Here is a 19,509-nt window from a genome sequence, read left to right on the forward strand (position 1 = left end):
CACCCTGGTAGTGTGACCATGGAATTGCCAGGGTACCTGGGTGGAACTGCCAGGCTGTCAGAGGTGCTGGCAGCGTGCCAGGCTGGCAGTGCCAAGGTGCCAGAGTGCCGGTTGCCCATGCCAGGGGTCGGGCCGGGGGGTGCCTTTCCCATAATAGGTTGGGCGAAGGGGGGCTGAAGGACCCCGGAAGAGGTGAATTTAGTGAAGTGGGGGGGTGGGGTCCAGATGCTGCGGTGGGGTTGTTGGGGAGCGGGGGAATTGAAAGATCGCGAGCTGAGCAAAGTGCCGTTGACTAGCGGGGTCGTTCTCGACGCTGCAGGAGCCCAAGGTCTGGAATACACTGCATTAGAGTTGTTGGAGGCAAGTTGAACTGAAGCATTCAGCATGGAATTAGATTGTTATTGAGAACGGAACAATGTCCAAGTTTATGGGGAGAAGGTGCGAGAATAGCATCAAGTAAGTTGCTCATTCAGAGTGCCAGTGTGGGCATGATAGGCTGAATGGGCACTTCCTGCACTGTTAATCTTGTGCGCTTCTGTGATTGCATAAAATGAGGGAGAAAGGCACAGAAGACTACGGTGACAGTTAACTGAAAAGTGATCGGAGGTGACACTTGTGGAGTGTTAACACAGGTATGGACTGAATGGGTCAATTCTGTAAATTTGATGTATTTCTATGTGTAACTAAAGAGAATCAGGCACCATTCAAGGAGTATGTACCTTTGTAAACATAACTCCCTCTGCCAGAGAATACATAGACAGCACAGGGAATTCATAGCCAACAGCTTATTCAATTTGAACAAAAACAACGATGATCTGACTAATGTTGTTTATAAAAACAAAACAACAACAGTCTGCATTTATGTAGCACCTTTATAGCAGAAAAAAACATTCCAGGGTGTTATATAGAAACATAATTAGTCAAAATCTGATGCCAAGTCAAAAGCAGCCTCTATTTTGCGAGTAACTGGAAACTATGTTAAGGATGTGAGGTTAAAGGAGGGTCTTAAAATGGAGAGGGGGTATTGGAGACGTGGCAGGGTTTCGGCAGGGAAGTCCAGGGAAGGGAGAGCCTAGATGGCTGTAGGGAAGGCCGCTACTGGTGGGCGATGGGAGCTGGGGACGCAGATAAGATGAGAGTTGGAGGAATTTACAGTTTGCTAGAGATGTGGGGCGAAATTCTCCGTTATCGGCGGAAAGTCCGCCGATCGGCGCAAAAAACGGCGCAAATCCCACTTGCGTCACGTCGGAAAAATGGGTCGATAGTCTTCGGCCCGAAATGGGCTAGCAGCGACGTAACGGGATCCGCGCTTGTGCAGTGGTTCACGCCGTGCAGCGTCATACGCGCTGCACGGCGTGATGGCTCATAAGGCCGCGCAGCTCCCACCCACCCGACCGCAACACCCGACCGCAACACCCGACTGGATGGCTGGCCGTCGCTCAGCCCCGAGGTTCGAGTCACGCGATGTGGAGGCGCTCCTGGACGCGGTGGAGCAGAGGAGGGACGCCCTGTATCCCGGGCACGGCCGCAGAGTTGCCCCACGCCACAGCCGGCGTCTGTGGAGGGAAGTGGCAGAGGCCGTCACCGCTGTGGCCCTGACACCACGGACAGGCACCCAGTGCCACAAGAAGGTGAACGACCTCGTCAGAGCAGGCAGGGTGAGCCTCCCCATATCCCACATATCCCCCCCTCCCCCATATCCCCCCCTCCCCCATATCCCCCCCTCCCCCATATCCCCCATATCCCCCCTCCCCCATCTCCCCCTCCCCCATATCCCCCATATCCCCCCTCCCCCATATCCCCCCTCCCCCATATGCCCCCTCCCCCATATCCCCCCTCCCCATATCCCCCCTCCCCCATATCCCCCCTCCCCCATATCCCCCCTCCCCCATATCCCCCTCCCCCATATCCCCCCTCCCCCATATCCCCCATATCCCCCCTCCCCATATTCCCCCTCCCCCATATCCCCCCTCCCCCATATCCCCAAGTGAATCCAGCCCTAACCATAACCTCTGCAATGCACGCGCAACCGATGGCGTGCATTCATATACCTGCCTAACAGTGTTGCCTTTTACCCCTGCCACCACCCCCCTCCCCCCCCCCACCCCACAGGAGAAGCGCGCACACAACAATAGGGAGCATGTGAGGACTGGAGGAGGGCCCGCTGATGAGAGGCCACTGACCGTACACGAGGAAAGGGCCCTGGAACTGGCTGGCGGACCTGAGGACCGGGAGGTTGCTGATGCAGAGGTCGGGGGCGTACTAGCGAGTGAGCCACCGACAGCCAGTCCCCATATCCCCCCTCCCCTATATCCCCCTCTCCCGTATCACCTGATCACTGCCTGATGTCTAACCATGCATGCTTCATTGTGTATCGCAGGACCAAACGTCCAGGCACCCATCCCCGCAGATGCACACCGCCCGCAGGATGCCCCTCGGAGACCACAGGAGACGGAGAGACCCGCACCCTCCAGCATGCGACGCCCGCAGGATGCCCCTCGGAGACCACGGGAGACGGAGAGACCCGCACCCTCCAGCATGCGACGCCCGCAGGATGCCCCTCGGAGACCACGGGAGACGGAGAGACCCGCACCCTCCAGCATGCGACGCCCGCAGGATGCCCCTCGGAGACCACGGGAGACGGAGAGACCCGCACCCTCCAGCATGCGACGCCCGCAGGATGCCCCTCGCACACCACGGGAGACGGAGAGACCCGGACCCTCGAGCATGCGACGCCCGCAGGATGCCCCTCGGAGACCACGGGAGACGGAGAGACCGGGAGCAACAGGGAGACGACACCCCCGTCACGTGCGGGAGCGACCACCCAGCGATGAGGGGGGCAGCCACAGGCCCCCGTCACATCCGAGCCAGGACACCACTACCCAGGACACCACTACCCAGGACACCACTACCCAGGACACACCTACCCGGGACAGCACTACCCAGGACACCCCTACCCAGGACACCCCTACCCGGGACAGCACTACCCGGGACAGCACTACCCAGGAAGACGAAATACCGGACAGTGACTCAGAGTGGATGGGTGGAGACGAACCCCCACCCCAAAGTGCCATGGACTCAGAGTGGGACGAAGAGCATGACACAACGCCACTGCTGTCACCAACACCCTCCACCATCGCAGAAACACTCACCACGGTTGGGCACTTTAGTGATGAGGCGTCTGGTACACTCACTGGTGCGCACAACACAGCCGTCCCGGTACAGCAGGTGGAGGTAGGAGCAGCAGAGGGACCGGGCGGTCGGAGGGCAGCCCAGGCCAAGCGAACATCTGCCGCCCAGATGGATCCCGGGTTCCTGCAGTTACCACACCCACACATAGATCCGATGCAACCACCGACCCGGAGATGAGCGAAGAGGGTGACGGGCGGCTTGCGGCGGCTGCGGTCGCAGGTGGAGGAGTGCACCCGCGTCCAGGAGCTGGGAGTGGTGCCGGTTATGCGTGCCACCCAGGCTGACATCGCACGGGTGGCGTCCGCGGTGGAGGCAATGGTTGCGACGGTGTCAGACATGGGGAACGGTTTGCGAGGCCTGGGGCCTTCCGTGCAGGCGGCGTCTGTGGCCCAGGAAATGGCTGCCCTCTCACAGGAGGCCATGAGCCAGTGCCAGCGCCAGATGGCAGAGGCGCTCAACGCCATAGCCCAGTCTCTGCAGGCCATAGCCCAGTCTCTGCAGGCCATAGCCCAGTCTCTGCAGGCCATGGCCCAGTCTCAGCAGGCCATGGCCCAGTCTCAGCAGGCCATCGCTGAGGGCATCGGCGCCAGTGGCCACGTGCGAGCCGGCGTCGCACTGTCACAGACAGGGTTTGCCAACACCCTGTGCTCCATGGCTGCAAACCTGCAGACCCCTGTCGATACCAGCACGGGCCTCCAGAACTGGCAGCGCCAGATGTCGGGGGAGCGTCGGATGGCCAGTCCGTTCGCATCCCCCACCCATGTAGAGGCCTGGGGGCCATTGGGCACCCCGAGGGAGGAGGAGGTGGTGTGGTCCGTCCCGGCTCCCTCTGTAGGGGAGGTCCCGGTACACCGCGACACCTCGGACTCCCCCCCCTTCCGTCCCAGGTGCATCGGGTGGGCAACGGGCAGGACAGGCTGGCAGCTCGCCATCCCAGTCGCCCGGGCCGCAGCCTGGCCCATCTAGGCCAGGACGCCCCAGGAAACGGCCGCCAAAGGGATCCAGTGTCAGAGGACAGGAATCACAGGAGTCCACCTCCAGTTCTGCTGTACCGTCTGGGGAACCACGTAGACGTAGTCAAAGGGCCCGTAAGGCCAAACAATTAGACACTGAGTAAGTTGGCACGGGTGCAGGGCACAGATGAGTTTTAGGGGCTAGGGCACGTGCATGAACTCCTTTGGTTATTAAAGTCAATGTTACACCTACCGAAGCTGCCTTTGTGCTCTGTCCAAAGTGTGCGGGCGTGTCATGTACGTTGAGCGCAAGTGTGTGTGTGAGGGGTGGTCTTACCTCAGCCCCAGGTGAGTCTGCCCCCTTCCCCCTGGGCCGCCATCAACATCCCCCGGGCAGAGGACGGGACCGTGCGCTGCAGTGTCACAGCCGCATGCAGGGATGGTCCGGGTGGATGGTGGTACTGTGGCCATGGGTCAGACATAGTCCAACGATGTAGAGCCAGGAGCTCATCGCAGGGCGGGTTGTCATCATCCTCCATGGCCTGCGATAGACACGCGTCCACACGCAACTGTGTGAGCCCGGCCCGTTGTGCCGCAGGTGGATCGGCAATGGGGAGGGGGGTGGTGTGCATGCGGGTGGGGTGGGTGGGGTTGGGGAGGGGGGTGAGGGTGCTGGGTGGGTGGATGGGTGGGGGGTGTGGGTGGTCGGCTGTTGCCATGGTGTGCGGTCTGTGGCCATACGACCCGATTCCCACGCCCATCTAGTCAGTGAAGCGGGCGTCTATCAGTCTGTCCCATGCCCGCTGGGCCAGCCGGTAACGGTGGACAGCCACCCGCCTGTGTCTACCCCGTCTGCCCTGACCATTGCCCCCATCCCCCTCATCTGGGGAGGACTGGGCCTCTTCCTGCTGCTCCTCCACTCCGCCCTCCTCTGCCTGCGGCACATCGCCCCTCTGCCGGGCTATGTTGTGCAGGACGCAGCACACCACTATGATGCGGCCGACCCTATCTGACCGATACTGGAGGGCGCCCCCAGAGAGGTCCAGGCACCTGAAACGCATCTTCAGCACGCCAAAGCACCTCTCGATCACTCCCCTTGTCGCTACATGGGCATCATTGTAGAGGTTCTCCGCCTCATTGCGTGGCCTCCGTATAGGCGTCAACAGCCACGATCGCAATGGGTAGCCCCTGTCGCCCAGCAACCAGCCCCTCAGCCGGGGATGGCGTCCCTCGTACATGCCGGGGATGGATGACCGCGACAACACGAATGAGTCGTGTACACTGCCTGGGTGACGGGCGCAGACGTGCAGGATCATCATGCGGTGGTCGCAGACCACCTGTACATACATCGAATAGGTCCCCTTCCTATTAGTGAACACGGCCCTGTTATCTGCAGGTGGCCGCACGGCGACGTGCATCCCATCGATCACGCCCTGGACCATGGGGAACCCGGCCACGGCAGAGAAGCCCACGGCCCGGGCATCTTGGCTGGCCCGGTCCACGGGGAAGCGGATGTAGCGGTGCGCCATGGCATAAAGGGCATCTGTCACTGCCCGGATGCACCGGTGCACCGAAGTCTGCGATATGCCCGACAGGTCCCCACTCGGTGCCTGGAATGACCCCGTTGCATAAAAGTTCAGCGCCACCGTAACCTTGACGGACACGGGGAGAGGGTGTCCCCCGCCAGTGCCACGCGGTGACAGGTGTGCCAGCAGGTGGCAGATGTGTGCCACAGTTTCCCGGCTCATCCGGAGTCTCCGCCTGCATTCCCGGTCCGTGAGGTCCTGGTATGACTGCCGGGGCCGGTACACACTAGGCGCCCTCGGGTGCCTCCGTTGCCGTGGGGCCGCGACGTCCTTCTCCCCCTCCTCGTCCTGTCGGTCAGGTGTCCCTCCAGCTTGGGCGGCTGCCGCCTGCCCCTCTGCGGCAGCCTGCGCCACCTCTCTGGCACGCTCCTCCTCCTCCTCATCCAGGGCAACATAGACATGAGCGGCTGCCACCACGGCGGCCAACATCGCTGGATGATCTGAAAACATGACGGCCTGGTGGGGGGGGAGGGGAACGACGACATGTCATTATTGCCCATATCCCCTCCTTCCCCCCATCCAGGTGGCATGGACCGCATGGGTCCAACTGTTGGAGGCTGGCACCTGGCCAGGTGGACCAACTCACTTGCCCTCCCATCCCCCTCCTCGGCACGGACACCCCCCCCCCCAACCTCCACCCCGGCACGGACCCCCCCCCCCAACCTCCACCCCGGCACGGACCCCCCCCCAACCTCCACCCCAGCACGGACCCCCCCCCAACCCCCAACCTCCACCCCGGCACGGACCCCCCCCAACCTCCACCCCAGCACGGACCCCCCCCAAACCTCAACCTCCACCTCGGCACGAACCCCCCCCCAACCTCCACCCCGGCACGGACCCCCCCCCAACCTCCACCCCAGCACGGACCCCCCCCCAATCCCCAACCTCCACCCCGGCACGGACCCCCCCCCCCCAACCTCCACCCCAGCACGGACTCCCCCCAACCCCCAACCTCCACCCCGGCACGGACCCCCCCACCAACCTCCACCCCGGCACGGATCCCCCCCAACCTCCACCCCGGCACGGACCCCCCCCAACCTCCACCCCAGCACGGACCCCCCCCAACCCCCAACCTCCACCCCGGCACGAACCCCCCCCCCCCATCCTCCACCCCAGTACGGACCCCCCCCAACCCCCAACCTCCACCCCGGCACGGACACCCCCCCAACCTCCACCCCAGCACGGACCCCCCCCCAACCCCCAACCTCCACCCCGGCACGGACCCCCCCCAACCTCCACCCCAGCACGGACCCCCCCAACCCCCAACCTCCACCCCGGCACGGACCCCCCCCCCATCCTCCACCCCAGTACGGACCCCCCCCCAACCCCCAACCTCCACCCCGGCACGGACACCCCCCCAACCTCCACCCCAGCACGGACCCCCCCCAACCTCCACCCCAGCACGGACCCCCCCCAACCCCCAACCTCCACCCCGGCACGGACCCCCCCCCCAACCTCCACCCCGGCACGGACCCCCCCACAACCTCCACCCCAGCACGGACCCCCCCCCAACCCCCAACCTCCACCCCGGCACGGACCCCCCCCCCCAACCTCCACCCCGGCACGGAACCCCCCCAACCTCCACCCCAGCACAGACCCCCCCCAACCTCCACCCCGGCACGGACCCCCCCCCCCAACCTCCACCCTGGCACGGACCCCCTCCCGCCACCCCCCCGGAGCCCAGCCTACTCTAACCACCCCCCCCCCCCCCGCCGCACACACACACACACAAGCCGAGACACACCTTTCCTCACGCAATCAGACTGTGGCCACGCCATTTCCTGCCCAGAGCCAACCCCCTAGGCCGTCACTCACCTCCACGCTGGTCGGCGTGAGCCTGGAGCATCGGGTCACGCCGATGAAAAGGAGGTTTGATTCACGTCGACGTGAACGGTCATCACGTCGACGGGACTTCGGCCCATCCGGAAGGGAGAATATCGGCAGGCTGAAAATCGGCTTCCTTGCGCAGACCCGTGACATTCTCCGCGGCAGCGGCGCCATTAACGCCCTGCCGACTTTTCTCCCTTCGGAGACTTCGGCGGGGGGGGGGCGTGATTCACGGCGGCCAACGGCCATTCTCCGACCCTCTGGGGGGTCGGGGAATGACGCCCGTGGACCTGGGCAAGACCACCTAGACTAAGAGGATCAAAGGCTTAAAGTGATGAAATGTTCACTTTGAGGCATTGGGACCTAAGGATAGGATTATGCTCACTGTGAACAAATCTACTCACACTATATAGAATGACTGAAAAGAAAAATCTGAGTGTACAGGAAAGGACAAATAAAGCATTTTAATGTTCATGCAGCTGAGCTTCATGCACAGCAATTTGTTTATTTGCATTCAAATAAAAAACAATACTACTAAGAGATCTTTCAACTGTGCCATGCTGATGTGAAATTTGTTACGATGATTGTTGCAATTGGATCTTTTTGGAAATGAATTAGGTTTCATGAAAATGCATGCATTTTGCTATTTCTATAATTATTGGTAATAATGGCAGGAAATATGAACAAAATGTGCCATGATTTGTGAGGTAAATCAAATAAACAAATTAGTATTCTGCATCTACGGTTACTCACCCAAATGACTGATGTAACAGCAAGGCTGCCTTGGCCATTTCTAACTGAGATAACTTAACAGAAGATGAACCGCATTACATTATGTTAGTGCAATAATAACTGGCACTAAGACAGCATTGTCATTCTCTAGCACAGTAGTGTTTCATACCTCTCATTTTGATATTGCAGTGAATTCTTTAATATTTATGTAACCAGGCATTGTTTAGAGCTGGTTTCTTTCACAGACACACCTAGAAAACAACACCTGAACTGGGATTTCCCTCTCCTGTGTGTGTCTGTTGTGTGGTTCGGTGATCAGGGTGGAAAATATTGCGAGAAGTGCGTTTTATTTTATTTTATTTTATTTTTTAAAATTTTGAGTACCCAATTCATTTTTCCAATTTAGGGGAAATTTAGCGTGGTCAATCCACCGACCCTGCACATCTTTGGATTGTGGGGGCGAAACCCACGCAAACACGGGGACAGCGACCCAGAACCGGGATCGAACCTGGGACCTCGGCGCTGTGAGACAGCCGTACTAACCACTGCGCCACCGTGCTGCCCTGAGAAGTGCGCTTTATGTTGCAGTTTACGCATGCACCGCCCCCCCACACCCCCCCCCCCCCCCCCACCCGGGTCAGGAACCTCATTTGAACACATTAACATGCCAATACAAGGCCTGTATGCCGCTCTCAAACCCCCATTGAAAATCCATCCATGCCAGCATGCCGGCAGAATGGTGTGATGCCCAACTAGTTTCCAAAGGCGTTCAGCTGCTGAGACGATCTGCCAGGAAAGCGCAGGCGAGTGCATCACTCAGTGGGAAGAAGTTCATGGCCTGGTAACTGCTTGGGTAGTGGTATTATCTGTGGTATTATCATAACTGTAAGAACTGCAAGGGTTAATGAAATGTCTGGAGTAGCCACTAGAGGGAGCTACAGATACAAGTATATAAGGCATTGATGCTAAGCCTTTTGGGAGAGAGTAGTACAGGATTTAGCGAGAGACAGACAGAAGTATTGATAGTGTGAGTAAGAGCAGATCATAGTTTATAACAGTATTACGATTAGTTGTGGATGAGTGTTGTGTATATGTTAACAATCAACAGTGTGTTAGTTAGAAGCTCATGTTGAATACAAATTGATAGTGTTAATAAATTTATAGCTTTGTTCAAGTTCAAGCTATTTTGTGGTCTTTGTGAACACTACGCCAACCATCCTGAAATAAACAAACAAAGAACACCACAGTGCCCTGGCACTGGCCTGGCCGGGGGGTGGGGGGGGGGTGGTCAGCGGGTGCCCAGGCAGCACCCTGGCAGTGCTGGGGGTCGCCAGGGGTGGTTCAAGTGTTAACAGGTTTGGTCGCTGTGCAGTGGGGTAAGGCCTTTTAAACTGGTGCCCCAGGTCCTCCAGTTTCCAGGTTGTTGGGCATGTAGGCAAATCAGAGGTCACCCAGCCAGTGGTACGTCATGGGAACCATCCCTTGAAGTGCTTTATTTCTATTTCCCACTATATGGCTGAGAAATCTGGCAGCACCGTTGCTGCTTTTCCCGCTCAACGTCAGTCTTTGCTGATATCTGGGAAAACACCAGTCCTCGTGTTGGCAGTTGGGCACTATCCTGTGGTACAGAGATTCAGGCAGAAATGTCTTGCATGCCTTCCTAAGTCAGGAATGATTTTATGAATGTTCAATCCCAATATGCAGCCTCAAAAACCTAAAGTACATAATAGATGGAAAACTAGAGGGAATACATGCCTCCATTTACAGTGAACACACCTGGCATATAAAGCTCTGCTCTGAGAAAGTGAAGGTAAAAAAAATGCTTACTTTCCTTAAACATTCAAACTCCAGTGTGGACTATGAGCAACTATCGAAGTTGAAGTCCAGTCATGATCATAATGAATGGTGGAGAAGGCTTGAAGGACAGAATGGCTTTCTTCAGCTCCAATTTCTTTATGTTCTTATATTCCAACAATAGGATCACAGAGGCTATACAGCACAGGAACAGGTCATTAGACCAGTGTTTGTTGATACTTATGCCACAGTTGAACCTAACAGAGCTCATCTCACATTGGGGAAGCACAGCGAGAGGACCAGAACTCACAGGAGTTTATGGATCATGATGGCCTAATTTCTGTCGCTACTCAAAGCAGATGCTGTCAACTCACAATTTTCCAACCTGTCTTCCCTCTGTATGTCCTCAGGAGAGCTGATGGTACAATTAAGGAAATATTGCTGTCGTACATTGTGGTAGCTCGAGACACACACGGGAGGGGTTTATTGATGAAAGGCAAAGATAGTTAAGTAACAGGCACAGAACACTATACAATGAACACTTTGACTCCCTGGTCCACACTGTCTGGGGTCCAGCTCCCAGGGGCCCCACGCACGTTCCCCATGGGCCTGGGTTTGCGCACTCCTGCGTGGTCTGTGGAGCCCACCCCTTAAAGGGACCATGCTACCACCCCCACCCATCCCCATGTCCCTTATCACAATTCCTGCAAAGCTACATACAGAAGTTACAAGTGTAAACAGAATCAAAACGTCAATCAGTCCGGTGACGTCCGGGTCCTCCCAGATGTCCGTAGCACTGGCACAGGCTTGGCACTTTTTTTTGGCGATTGAATGGCTAACGTTCGGTGCCACCTCAGGAGGCAGCACTTGAACAACATGCGAACTGGCCTCAGCCGGCCTCCACAGGTGGAGCTGGTTGAAAAGAAATGGGAGTGCCAAGCTCCCCTTGGATGCCCAGTTACAGGAGTGTTCATGAGCTGGACTTGTTGTTCCCAAGTTGGGGGCCACCACCGCTTGACTCCTCAAATGGTCAACATGCTTTCTGATGGTCTTCCCGTTCACATTGGCCACATAAGACATCGATCTTCACTGGGCCACAACCCGTCCTTCTAACAAAGGTTAACCTGAGACAAAATTATGGACCAAAACTGGGTCTCCAACCCGAAAGAATCTGTCGCTCCCATTGCTCTTCTGAGTGACTTGATGTGCCTCCACCATCCCTGCCAAAATTGGAAATAAAATCTCAACTGATTGCCCATGAGCTGCTCAGCTGGTGTGATCCCCATGGTTGAATGAGGGGTTGAGTTGTACAACAATAAAAGATCAGCCGGGAATCGGGAAGCCCGTGAACGGCAAACACTTGGAGCAAGGCATCTACCATGGTCCCCAAGGTAGTGGTCTCTATCTCTTGAATTGATAGCTACGGAGAGTGGGCATCCATTCACCAGGATCAAAAGCATCTTACCAGAAATTAGCCTGCATGATTAACGTGGACCCTGGTGAATGGGTGACCTGGCCATTCCCAAGGATGAAGGGGGCGGCAGGTGGCAACGATTGCCGTATTTGACAAGAGTGGCACAGTTGTCTGGGTACTTCAACGGCTTTATCTGTGCCGAGTCACCAGATATAACTGCCCCAATATCTTCATTTTTGTCTTCCCTGGGTGGTGCAATTTAGCTCTTGAAGGAGGGACCCCCTAGCCTGCAGCAGGATGATTACCCTTGATCCCCATAAAATCGCACCATCTTCACATGTCTCTCGTCCTGATGAGCGAAGTAGGGCCTCTGCTGTTCGGACTTCTCGTAATGCCACCCAGTCTGTATCATTTATTTAACCTTTGAAAGAATAAGGCCTCATTGGGTCCAGTTGCAGATGTGCCCCATGGGCACTGGAAGAGGACCTAGGAAGTTTAAAGCCTGAATGATCTCCTGGGTACGGGGGGCACCAGAATACTCTTGGGTATGGGCTGGCGACGTAATGCTTCCGCATTAGCAATTTGCATCCAAGGCCGGTGCTGAAAAGCATAGTTCTAGGCCGCCAAAGACAAGGCCCAGGGCTGCACCCTTGCTGAGGCTTTGGCCCATATGGGTTTATCTACTCTTACTAGACCCAGCAATGGCTTATGTTCAGTCACTATGTGGAACCATCGACCGTACACAAACTGGTGGAATTTCTTCGCACCGTATATAACCTCTAAGCCTTCCTGCTCAACCTGGGCATTCTGCTTCAGGAAGAGGACTTGAGTCCAAGGCAATGGGGTGTTCCATACCATCTCCCATTTCAGGGGATAAAACTGCCCCTGCACCATGAAGGGACACAGCTCTTGTCAGCATGATTGCTTTCCCCAGATCTAAAATCACCTTGAGGTTTGAAGCCTGTAATATTGCTTCACGACTCGGGAGGTGTCCTCTTGAGGCTCCCTCCGTTGCCACCACCGATTCTTCCTTAACAGCTGGTGTAATGGTGCAAATGTTGTGGCTAAATTCAAAATAAAACTTCCATATTAATTGACCATACCGAGGAAGGATTTAAGCTCACTTACATTTCAGGGTGCAGGGATGTCTTCTATGGCCTTGACCTTTTCTCCTCAGGGGTGGAACCCTGTCGCATCAAAGCCAAATCCTAGGTATGTCACTGCTGAGGCCTGAACAGTACTTTTTTATATTTTAGGTGGACCTCTGCATCACAAAACCTCTTTGATATTTCCTCCAGGCTGGCCATGTGTTCCTCTTGTGTAGTGCCAATATCTAGCACGTCACCAAGGTAAGCTATCACACTTGGAATCCCCTGAAAGAGCTTTTCCACCATCTGCTGGAAGACAGCACAGGCTGAAGGGATTCCAAACGCATATCGGCCTTTGTGGTAGTGATTGTAGTAAAGTTCTGAGATTCCCCATGCAACTCTAGTTGTTGACAGGTATGACCAAGGTCCAATTTTAAATAGGCGAGGCTCCCCGGCAGCTGAGCATAGAGTTCCTCACTTCAGGGAATCGGATACTCATCGACCTGGGCAGCTAATAGTCCCCACTTATTGAACGGTCAGGTTTAAAGACAGGGATTATCGGCGCTGCCCAATCTGAAAATTGGACCAATGTGATTATACCCAGCTCTTCCAATCTCTTTAGCGTTGCCTCAGCATTCGAATGAAATCCATTGGACACTGGCCTGGCTCTGAAGAACTTGGGCATCAAATTTGGATTGACATATGTCTTGGCTTTTCCACCCTAAACCCAGCCCAATTCCTTATGGAAGATGCTTTCAGACCTCTGTGATGAATGCAGGAATTTCAGATATATTGGACGGGATTCTGCACTACCCGGCGGGGGGTCCCGGCGCCGAGTGGTTTGCGCCCCGCCGGCCGGCGGCGAAAGGGCTTGGCGCCATGGCAACCGGCGCCGAAGGGCCTCTGCCAGCCGGCGCGAGTTGGCGCATGCGCGGGGGCACCAGCGTGTGCTGGCGTCATGCCGGCGCATGCGCGGGAAAGTTCATCTCCGCATCGGCCATGGCGGAGAACCACAGCGGGCGATGGAGCTGGGTCCTACCAGTAGGGACCAACCTTGATTTACGCCGGCGGGACCCTCGTTAAACGGGCGGGACTTCGGCCCATCGCGGGCCTGGAGAATTCGGGCTGTCCCGGGGCCCATTGAGTTGCGCCGGTCCCCGCCATTCACCTAGGCGGGTGGCGCGATTCACGCCAGGGTGATTTTTTTGGGGGTCGGAGAATTTGGAGGACGGAGGGGTGGGATTCACTCCGACCCCCGGCGATTCTCCGACCCGGTGGGGGGTCAGAGAATCCCTCCCATTGTATTCTATGTATCTGGTGCAGTAAGAGTTGAAAACCTGGGCTAGTGTGTGTCTTACTGCTGCAATGGTGTTTTTGAAAAATCCTGGTTTGCAAGTCAGGTAGGCCTTTTAGGGGCAAGAGGTACAATTAAAGCATCGTAAAGGTTTGTGCGAATGAATTTTTGTTTATATTCAGATGGTTCCTTATGGAGTGGTTACTTAGATATGTGTGTCCAGTTTATAGAGATCATATATTGGGCAGCACGGTAGCATTGTGGATAGCACAATTGCTTCACAGCTCCAGGGTCCCAGGTTCGATTCCGGCTTGGGTCACTGTCTGTGCGGAGTCTGCACATCCTCCCCGTGTGTGCGTGGGTTTCCTCCGGGTGCTCCGGTTTCCTCCTACAGTCCAAAGATGTGCAGGTTAGTTGGATTGGCCATGCTAAATTGCCCCTAGTGTCCAAAGTTGCCCTTATTGTTGGGTGGGGTTACTGGGTTGTGGGGATAGGGTGGAGGTGTTGACCTTGGGTAGGGTGCTCTTTCCAAGAGCCGGTGCAGACTCGATGGGCCGAATGGCCTCCTTCTGCACTGTAAATTCTATGTAAAATTCTATGTAAATATAGTTAATGGAAGCAGTCAGGTGTCGGAGTTCAGTATTAGTTTGTGGCTAAATTGCAAGCTCAGAAGGTTTTCTGAAGGGGTACATCCAGAGACTCTGCATTGTTCTGGCTGGGTTCGGGAACATCTTTTCAAACAGTCTAAAAAGACATTTCAATGCAGCAAGTATTCCTGAGTGTTAACTGTATTTAAAAGTGGATTGGGACTTGTGATGCGTTTGTTGTTTGAGTGGAAGTAAAGATAGCAGTTAAGGTTTGTGGTAGTATGCATTAGGGGTCATGTGGGACTGTGAAGCCGTGATGTCATTGGCTGACAGGTCCCGGGTCCTGGTTGGCTGTTGACCTCTAGCTCCGCCCTGAAGGCAGAGTATAAGAACCAGGAGTTCTTCCCCGCAGGCCAGTCTGTTACTGAACTGCGGGGAACAAGTCACGCTTAATAAAGCCTCATCGACTTCATCTCTATTCGTCTCTCGTGAGTCTTTGTGCGCTACAATTTATTAAGCGTGCTTAAAGGACTATGGAGCTCAGGATCATCCCGGAATGCCTGAGGATCAGCCCCAACGCAGTGAACTCAGCAGCAGTTTTCAAACACTGGCAGACTTGTTTCGAGGCCTACCTCTGAACGGCCCCCGGCCGGGTCACAGAAGACCAGAAACTACAGGTCCTGCACTCGAGGGTAAGCCCGGAAATTTTACCTCTCATCGAAGACGCAGAGGATTTCCAGACGGCATTCGCAGCACTAAAGAGCATCTATGTTCGCCCAGTGAACCAAATCTACGCATGCTACCAACTCGCAATGAGACGGCAAAGTCCCGGAGAATCGCTGGACGAATTCTACGCCGCACTGCTAATTTTGGGACGGGCCCGCAGCTGCCAGCCGGTAAACGCGATTGAACACATGGACATGTTGATGCGCGATGCTTTTGTGGCAGGTATGAACTCTCCCCAAATCCGCCAAAGACTTTTGGAAAAAGAGTCGCTGGGACTCTCAGAGGCACGGGCCCTTGCAGCCTCCCTGGATGTAGCCGCGCGAAACGCCCGCGCGTACGGCCCCGATCGCGCGGCAGCCCCTTGGGCTCCGTGGACCCCCGTCGTGACAAACCCCCCGCCCACCCCACAGGCTTGCGCGGTTCAGACTCCAAGTCATCCCGGGGGAGCCCGCTGCTATTTCTGCGGCCATGTGAAACACCCCCGGCAGCGCTGCCCGGCCCGCGCAGCGATTTGCAAGAGCTGCGGGGAAAAGGGCCATTTTGCGGCTGTGTGCCGGTCCCGGGAGGTCGCCGCTGCCCCAGGAGAAGAAGCAGTCCTGCGCGTTTCTAACGCTCCCCAACCCCCCCAGTGCCCTATGTATGACCCGCAAGCGCAGCAATTTTGGGTCCCGGCCACCGCTGTCCCCGGAGAACAAGGAGTCCTGCGCGTTTCAAACGCTCCCCAACCCCCCCAGCGCCCCATGTGCGACCCGCAGGCGCCGCCATTTTGGGTCCCGGCCACCACGAGGGGAGGAGGGGCACCGCCATCTTGGGACCCCCCAGCCCTGTGCGACGCATGGGGGTGGCCATTTTGTCCACCCACGCCGCCATCTTGTGACCCCCCAGCCATGTGCGATGCATGGGGCGGCCATTTTGTTCACCCCCGCCGCCATCTTGGACGGCAACAATGGACCCCAGTGTCGACGGCTCCACGGAGTTCGAGGAAGATGCTCAAGCACTACGGTCACGTCTGGCCTCAATGACGCTGGACCAAGCACGGCCCCGGACGCTCCAGACGACTACAACAACGGTGCTGATAAACGGCCATGAGACACCATGCCTGCTCGACTCCGGGAGCACAGAAAGCTTCATCCACCCCGACACGGTAAGACGCTGTTTTTTGACCATCCGTCCCAGTGCGCAAAAGATTTCCCTAGCTGCAGGATCCCACTCCGTACAGATTAAAGGCTTCTGCATAGTAACCCTAACGGTGCAAGGGAGGGAGTTTAAAAACTACAGGCTCTACGTCCTTCCCCAACTCTGCGCGCCCACATTACTGGGATTAGACTTCCAGTGCAATCTGCAGAGCCTAACCTTCCAATTCGGCGGCCCAATACCCCCACTCACTATCTGCGGCCTCGCAACCCTCAAGGTTGAGCCCCCATCCTTGTTTGCAAACCTCACCCCGGATTGCAAACCCGTCGCCACTAGGAGCAGACGGTACAGCGCCCAGGACAGGACATTCATTCGGTCCGAAGTCCAGCGGCTACTGAAGGAAGGCATAATCCAGGCCAGCAATAGTCCCTGGAGAGCACAGGTGGTAGTAGTAAAGACAGGGGAGAAGCAAAGGATGGTCATAGACTATAGCCAGACCATCAACAGGTACACACAACTAGATGCGTACCCTCTCCCCCGCATATCCGACATGGTCAATCGGATTGCCCAATATAAGGTCTTCTCCACCGTGGATCTCAAGTCCACCTACCATCAGCTCCCCATCCGCCCAAGTGACCGCAAGTACACAGCCTTCGAGGCAGACAGGCGATTATACCACTTCGTAAGGGTCCCATTTGGCGTCACAAATGGGGTCTCGGTCTTCCAACGAGAGATGGACCGAATGGTTGATCAACACGGGTCGCAGGCCACGTTCCCGTATCTCGACAACGTAACCATCTGCGGCCACGATCAGCAGGACCAAGACGCCAACCTCCAAAAATTCCTCCAGACCGCTAAAGCCTTGAACATCACATACAACGAGGACAAGTGCATTTTCAGCACAAACCGGCTAGCCATCTTGGGATATGTAGTGCGCAATGGGATAATAGGCCCCGACCCCGAACGCATGCGCCCCCTCATGGAATTTCCCCTCCCTCACTGCTCAAAAGCCCTAAAACGCTGCCTGGGGTTCTTTTCATATTACGCCCAGTGGGTCCCCCAGTACGCAGACAAGGCCCGCCCCCTAATACAGACCACGACCTTCCCTCTGTCGACAGAGGCTTGCCAGGCCTTCAGCCGCATCAAAGCGGATATCGCAAAGGCCACGATGCGCGCCATCGACGAGTCCCTCCCCTTCCAGGTCGAGAGCGACGCCTCCGACGTAGCTCTAGCGGCCACCCTTAACCAAGCGGGCAGACCCGTGGCCTTTTTCTCCCGAACCCTCCACGCTTCAGAAATCCGCCACTCCTCAGTGGAAAAGGAAGCCCAAGCCATAGTGAAAGCTGTGCGACATTGGAGGCATTACCTGGCTGGCAGGAGATTCACTCTCCTCACGGACCAACGGTCGGTAGACTTCATGTTCGATAATGCACAGCGGGGCAAAATTAAAAACGACTAGATCTTAAGGTGGAGGATCGAGCTCTCCACCTTCAATTATGAGATCCTGTACCGTCCCGGAAAGCTGAACGAGCCGTCCGATGCCCTATCCCGCGGCACATGTGCCAACGCACAAATTAACCGCCTCCAAACCCTCCACGAGGACCTCTGCCACCCGGGGGTCACTCGGTTCTACCACTTTATAAAGTCCCGCAACCTCCCCTACTCTGTGGAGGAGGTCCGTACAGTCACAAGGAACTGCCACATCTGCGCAGAGTGCAAACCGCACTTTTTCAGGCTGGATGGTGCGCACCTGATCAAGGCTTCCCGTCCCTTTGAACGCCTTAGTCTGGATTTCAAAGGGCCCCTCCCCTCCACCGACCGCAACACATACTTCCTGAATGTGGTGGACGAGTACTCCCGTTTCCCCTTCGCCATCCCCTGCCCTGACATGACAGCGGCCACAGTCATTAAAGCCCTTAACACCATATTCACACTGTTCGGTTGCCCCGCATACGTCCACAGCGACAGGGGGTCCTCCTTCATGAGTGACGAGCTGCGCCAGTTCCTGCTGAGCAACGGTATAGCCTCGAGCAGGACGACTAGCTACAACCCCCGGGGGAACGGGCAAGTAGAGAGGGAGAACGGCACGGTCTGGAAGACTGTCCTACTGGCCCTACGGTCCAGGGACCTCCCAGTTTCACGGTGGCAGGAGGTCCTCCCAGACGCTCTCCACTCCATCCGGTCGCTACTGTGTACTAGCATTAACCAAACGCCTCATGAGCGCCTCCTTGTCTTCCCCAGGAAGTCCTCCTCTGGAACGTCGCTGCCAACCTGGCTGGCGGCCCCAGGACCCATCTTGCTCCGAAAACATGTGCGGGCGCACATGTCGGACCCGTTGGTTGAGAGGGTTCACCTCCTCCACGCGAACCCGCAGTACGCTTACGTGGAGTACCCCGACGGCCGACAGGACACGGTCTCCCTGCGAGATCTGGTGCCCGCCGGCAACACGCACACCCCCCCGACACCAATCACCCCCTCGCTGCCACTGGCGCACCCCACTACCGCCCCCTTCCCGGGAGGATCGGTCCTCCTCCCAGGTCCGACCAGAAGTGAAGCTGAAGCAGAAATCGTAAGGCTCCCGGAGACGACAACACGGGAACAAGCACCACCACCGGGGCCGAGGCGATCGACAAGGACGACCAGACCGCCCGACCGACTCGTGGCATGGATGTAACACTACAATGTTGTGGACTTTAACGAGAACTTTTTTTCTTTTCCCCCTTACGACCACTGAAAATAGTGCAAAACAAAAAAAAAACCCTGTACATACTGTGATGACATGCAAAAGTTTTCCTCCCAGGACCAGCCTTGTAAACCCTTACCACCATGCGAAGCACCACCCCGCCGGGTTCATTTTAACAAGGGGTGAATGTGGTAGTATGCATTAGGGATCATGTGGGACTGTGAAGCCGTGATGTCATTGGCTGACAGATCCCGGGTCCTGGTTGGCTGTTGACCTCTAGCTTCGCCCTGAAGGCGGAGTATAAGAACCAGGAGTTCTCCCCCGCAGGCCAGTCTGTTACTGAACTGCGGGGAACAAGTCACGCTTAATAAAGCCTCATCGACTTCATCTCTATTCGTCTCTCGTGAGTCTTTGTGCGCTACAAGGGTTATTGTGTCACTGTATTGATTAGTATTGTTCAAGGGGTAATTGTAAGTTATTTTCTTTTTGATGTTAAAAA

Source organism: Scyliorhinus torazame, chromosome 15 (assembly GCF_047496885.1).
Source record: "Scyliorhinus torazame isolate Kashiwa2021f chromosome 15, sScyTor2.1, whole genome shotgun sequence".
In the NCBI taxonomy this organism is placed as follows: Eukaryota; Metazoa; Chordata; class Chondrichthyes; order Carcharhiniformes; family Scyliorhinidae; genus Scyliorhinus; species Scyliorhinus torazame.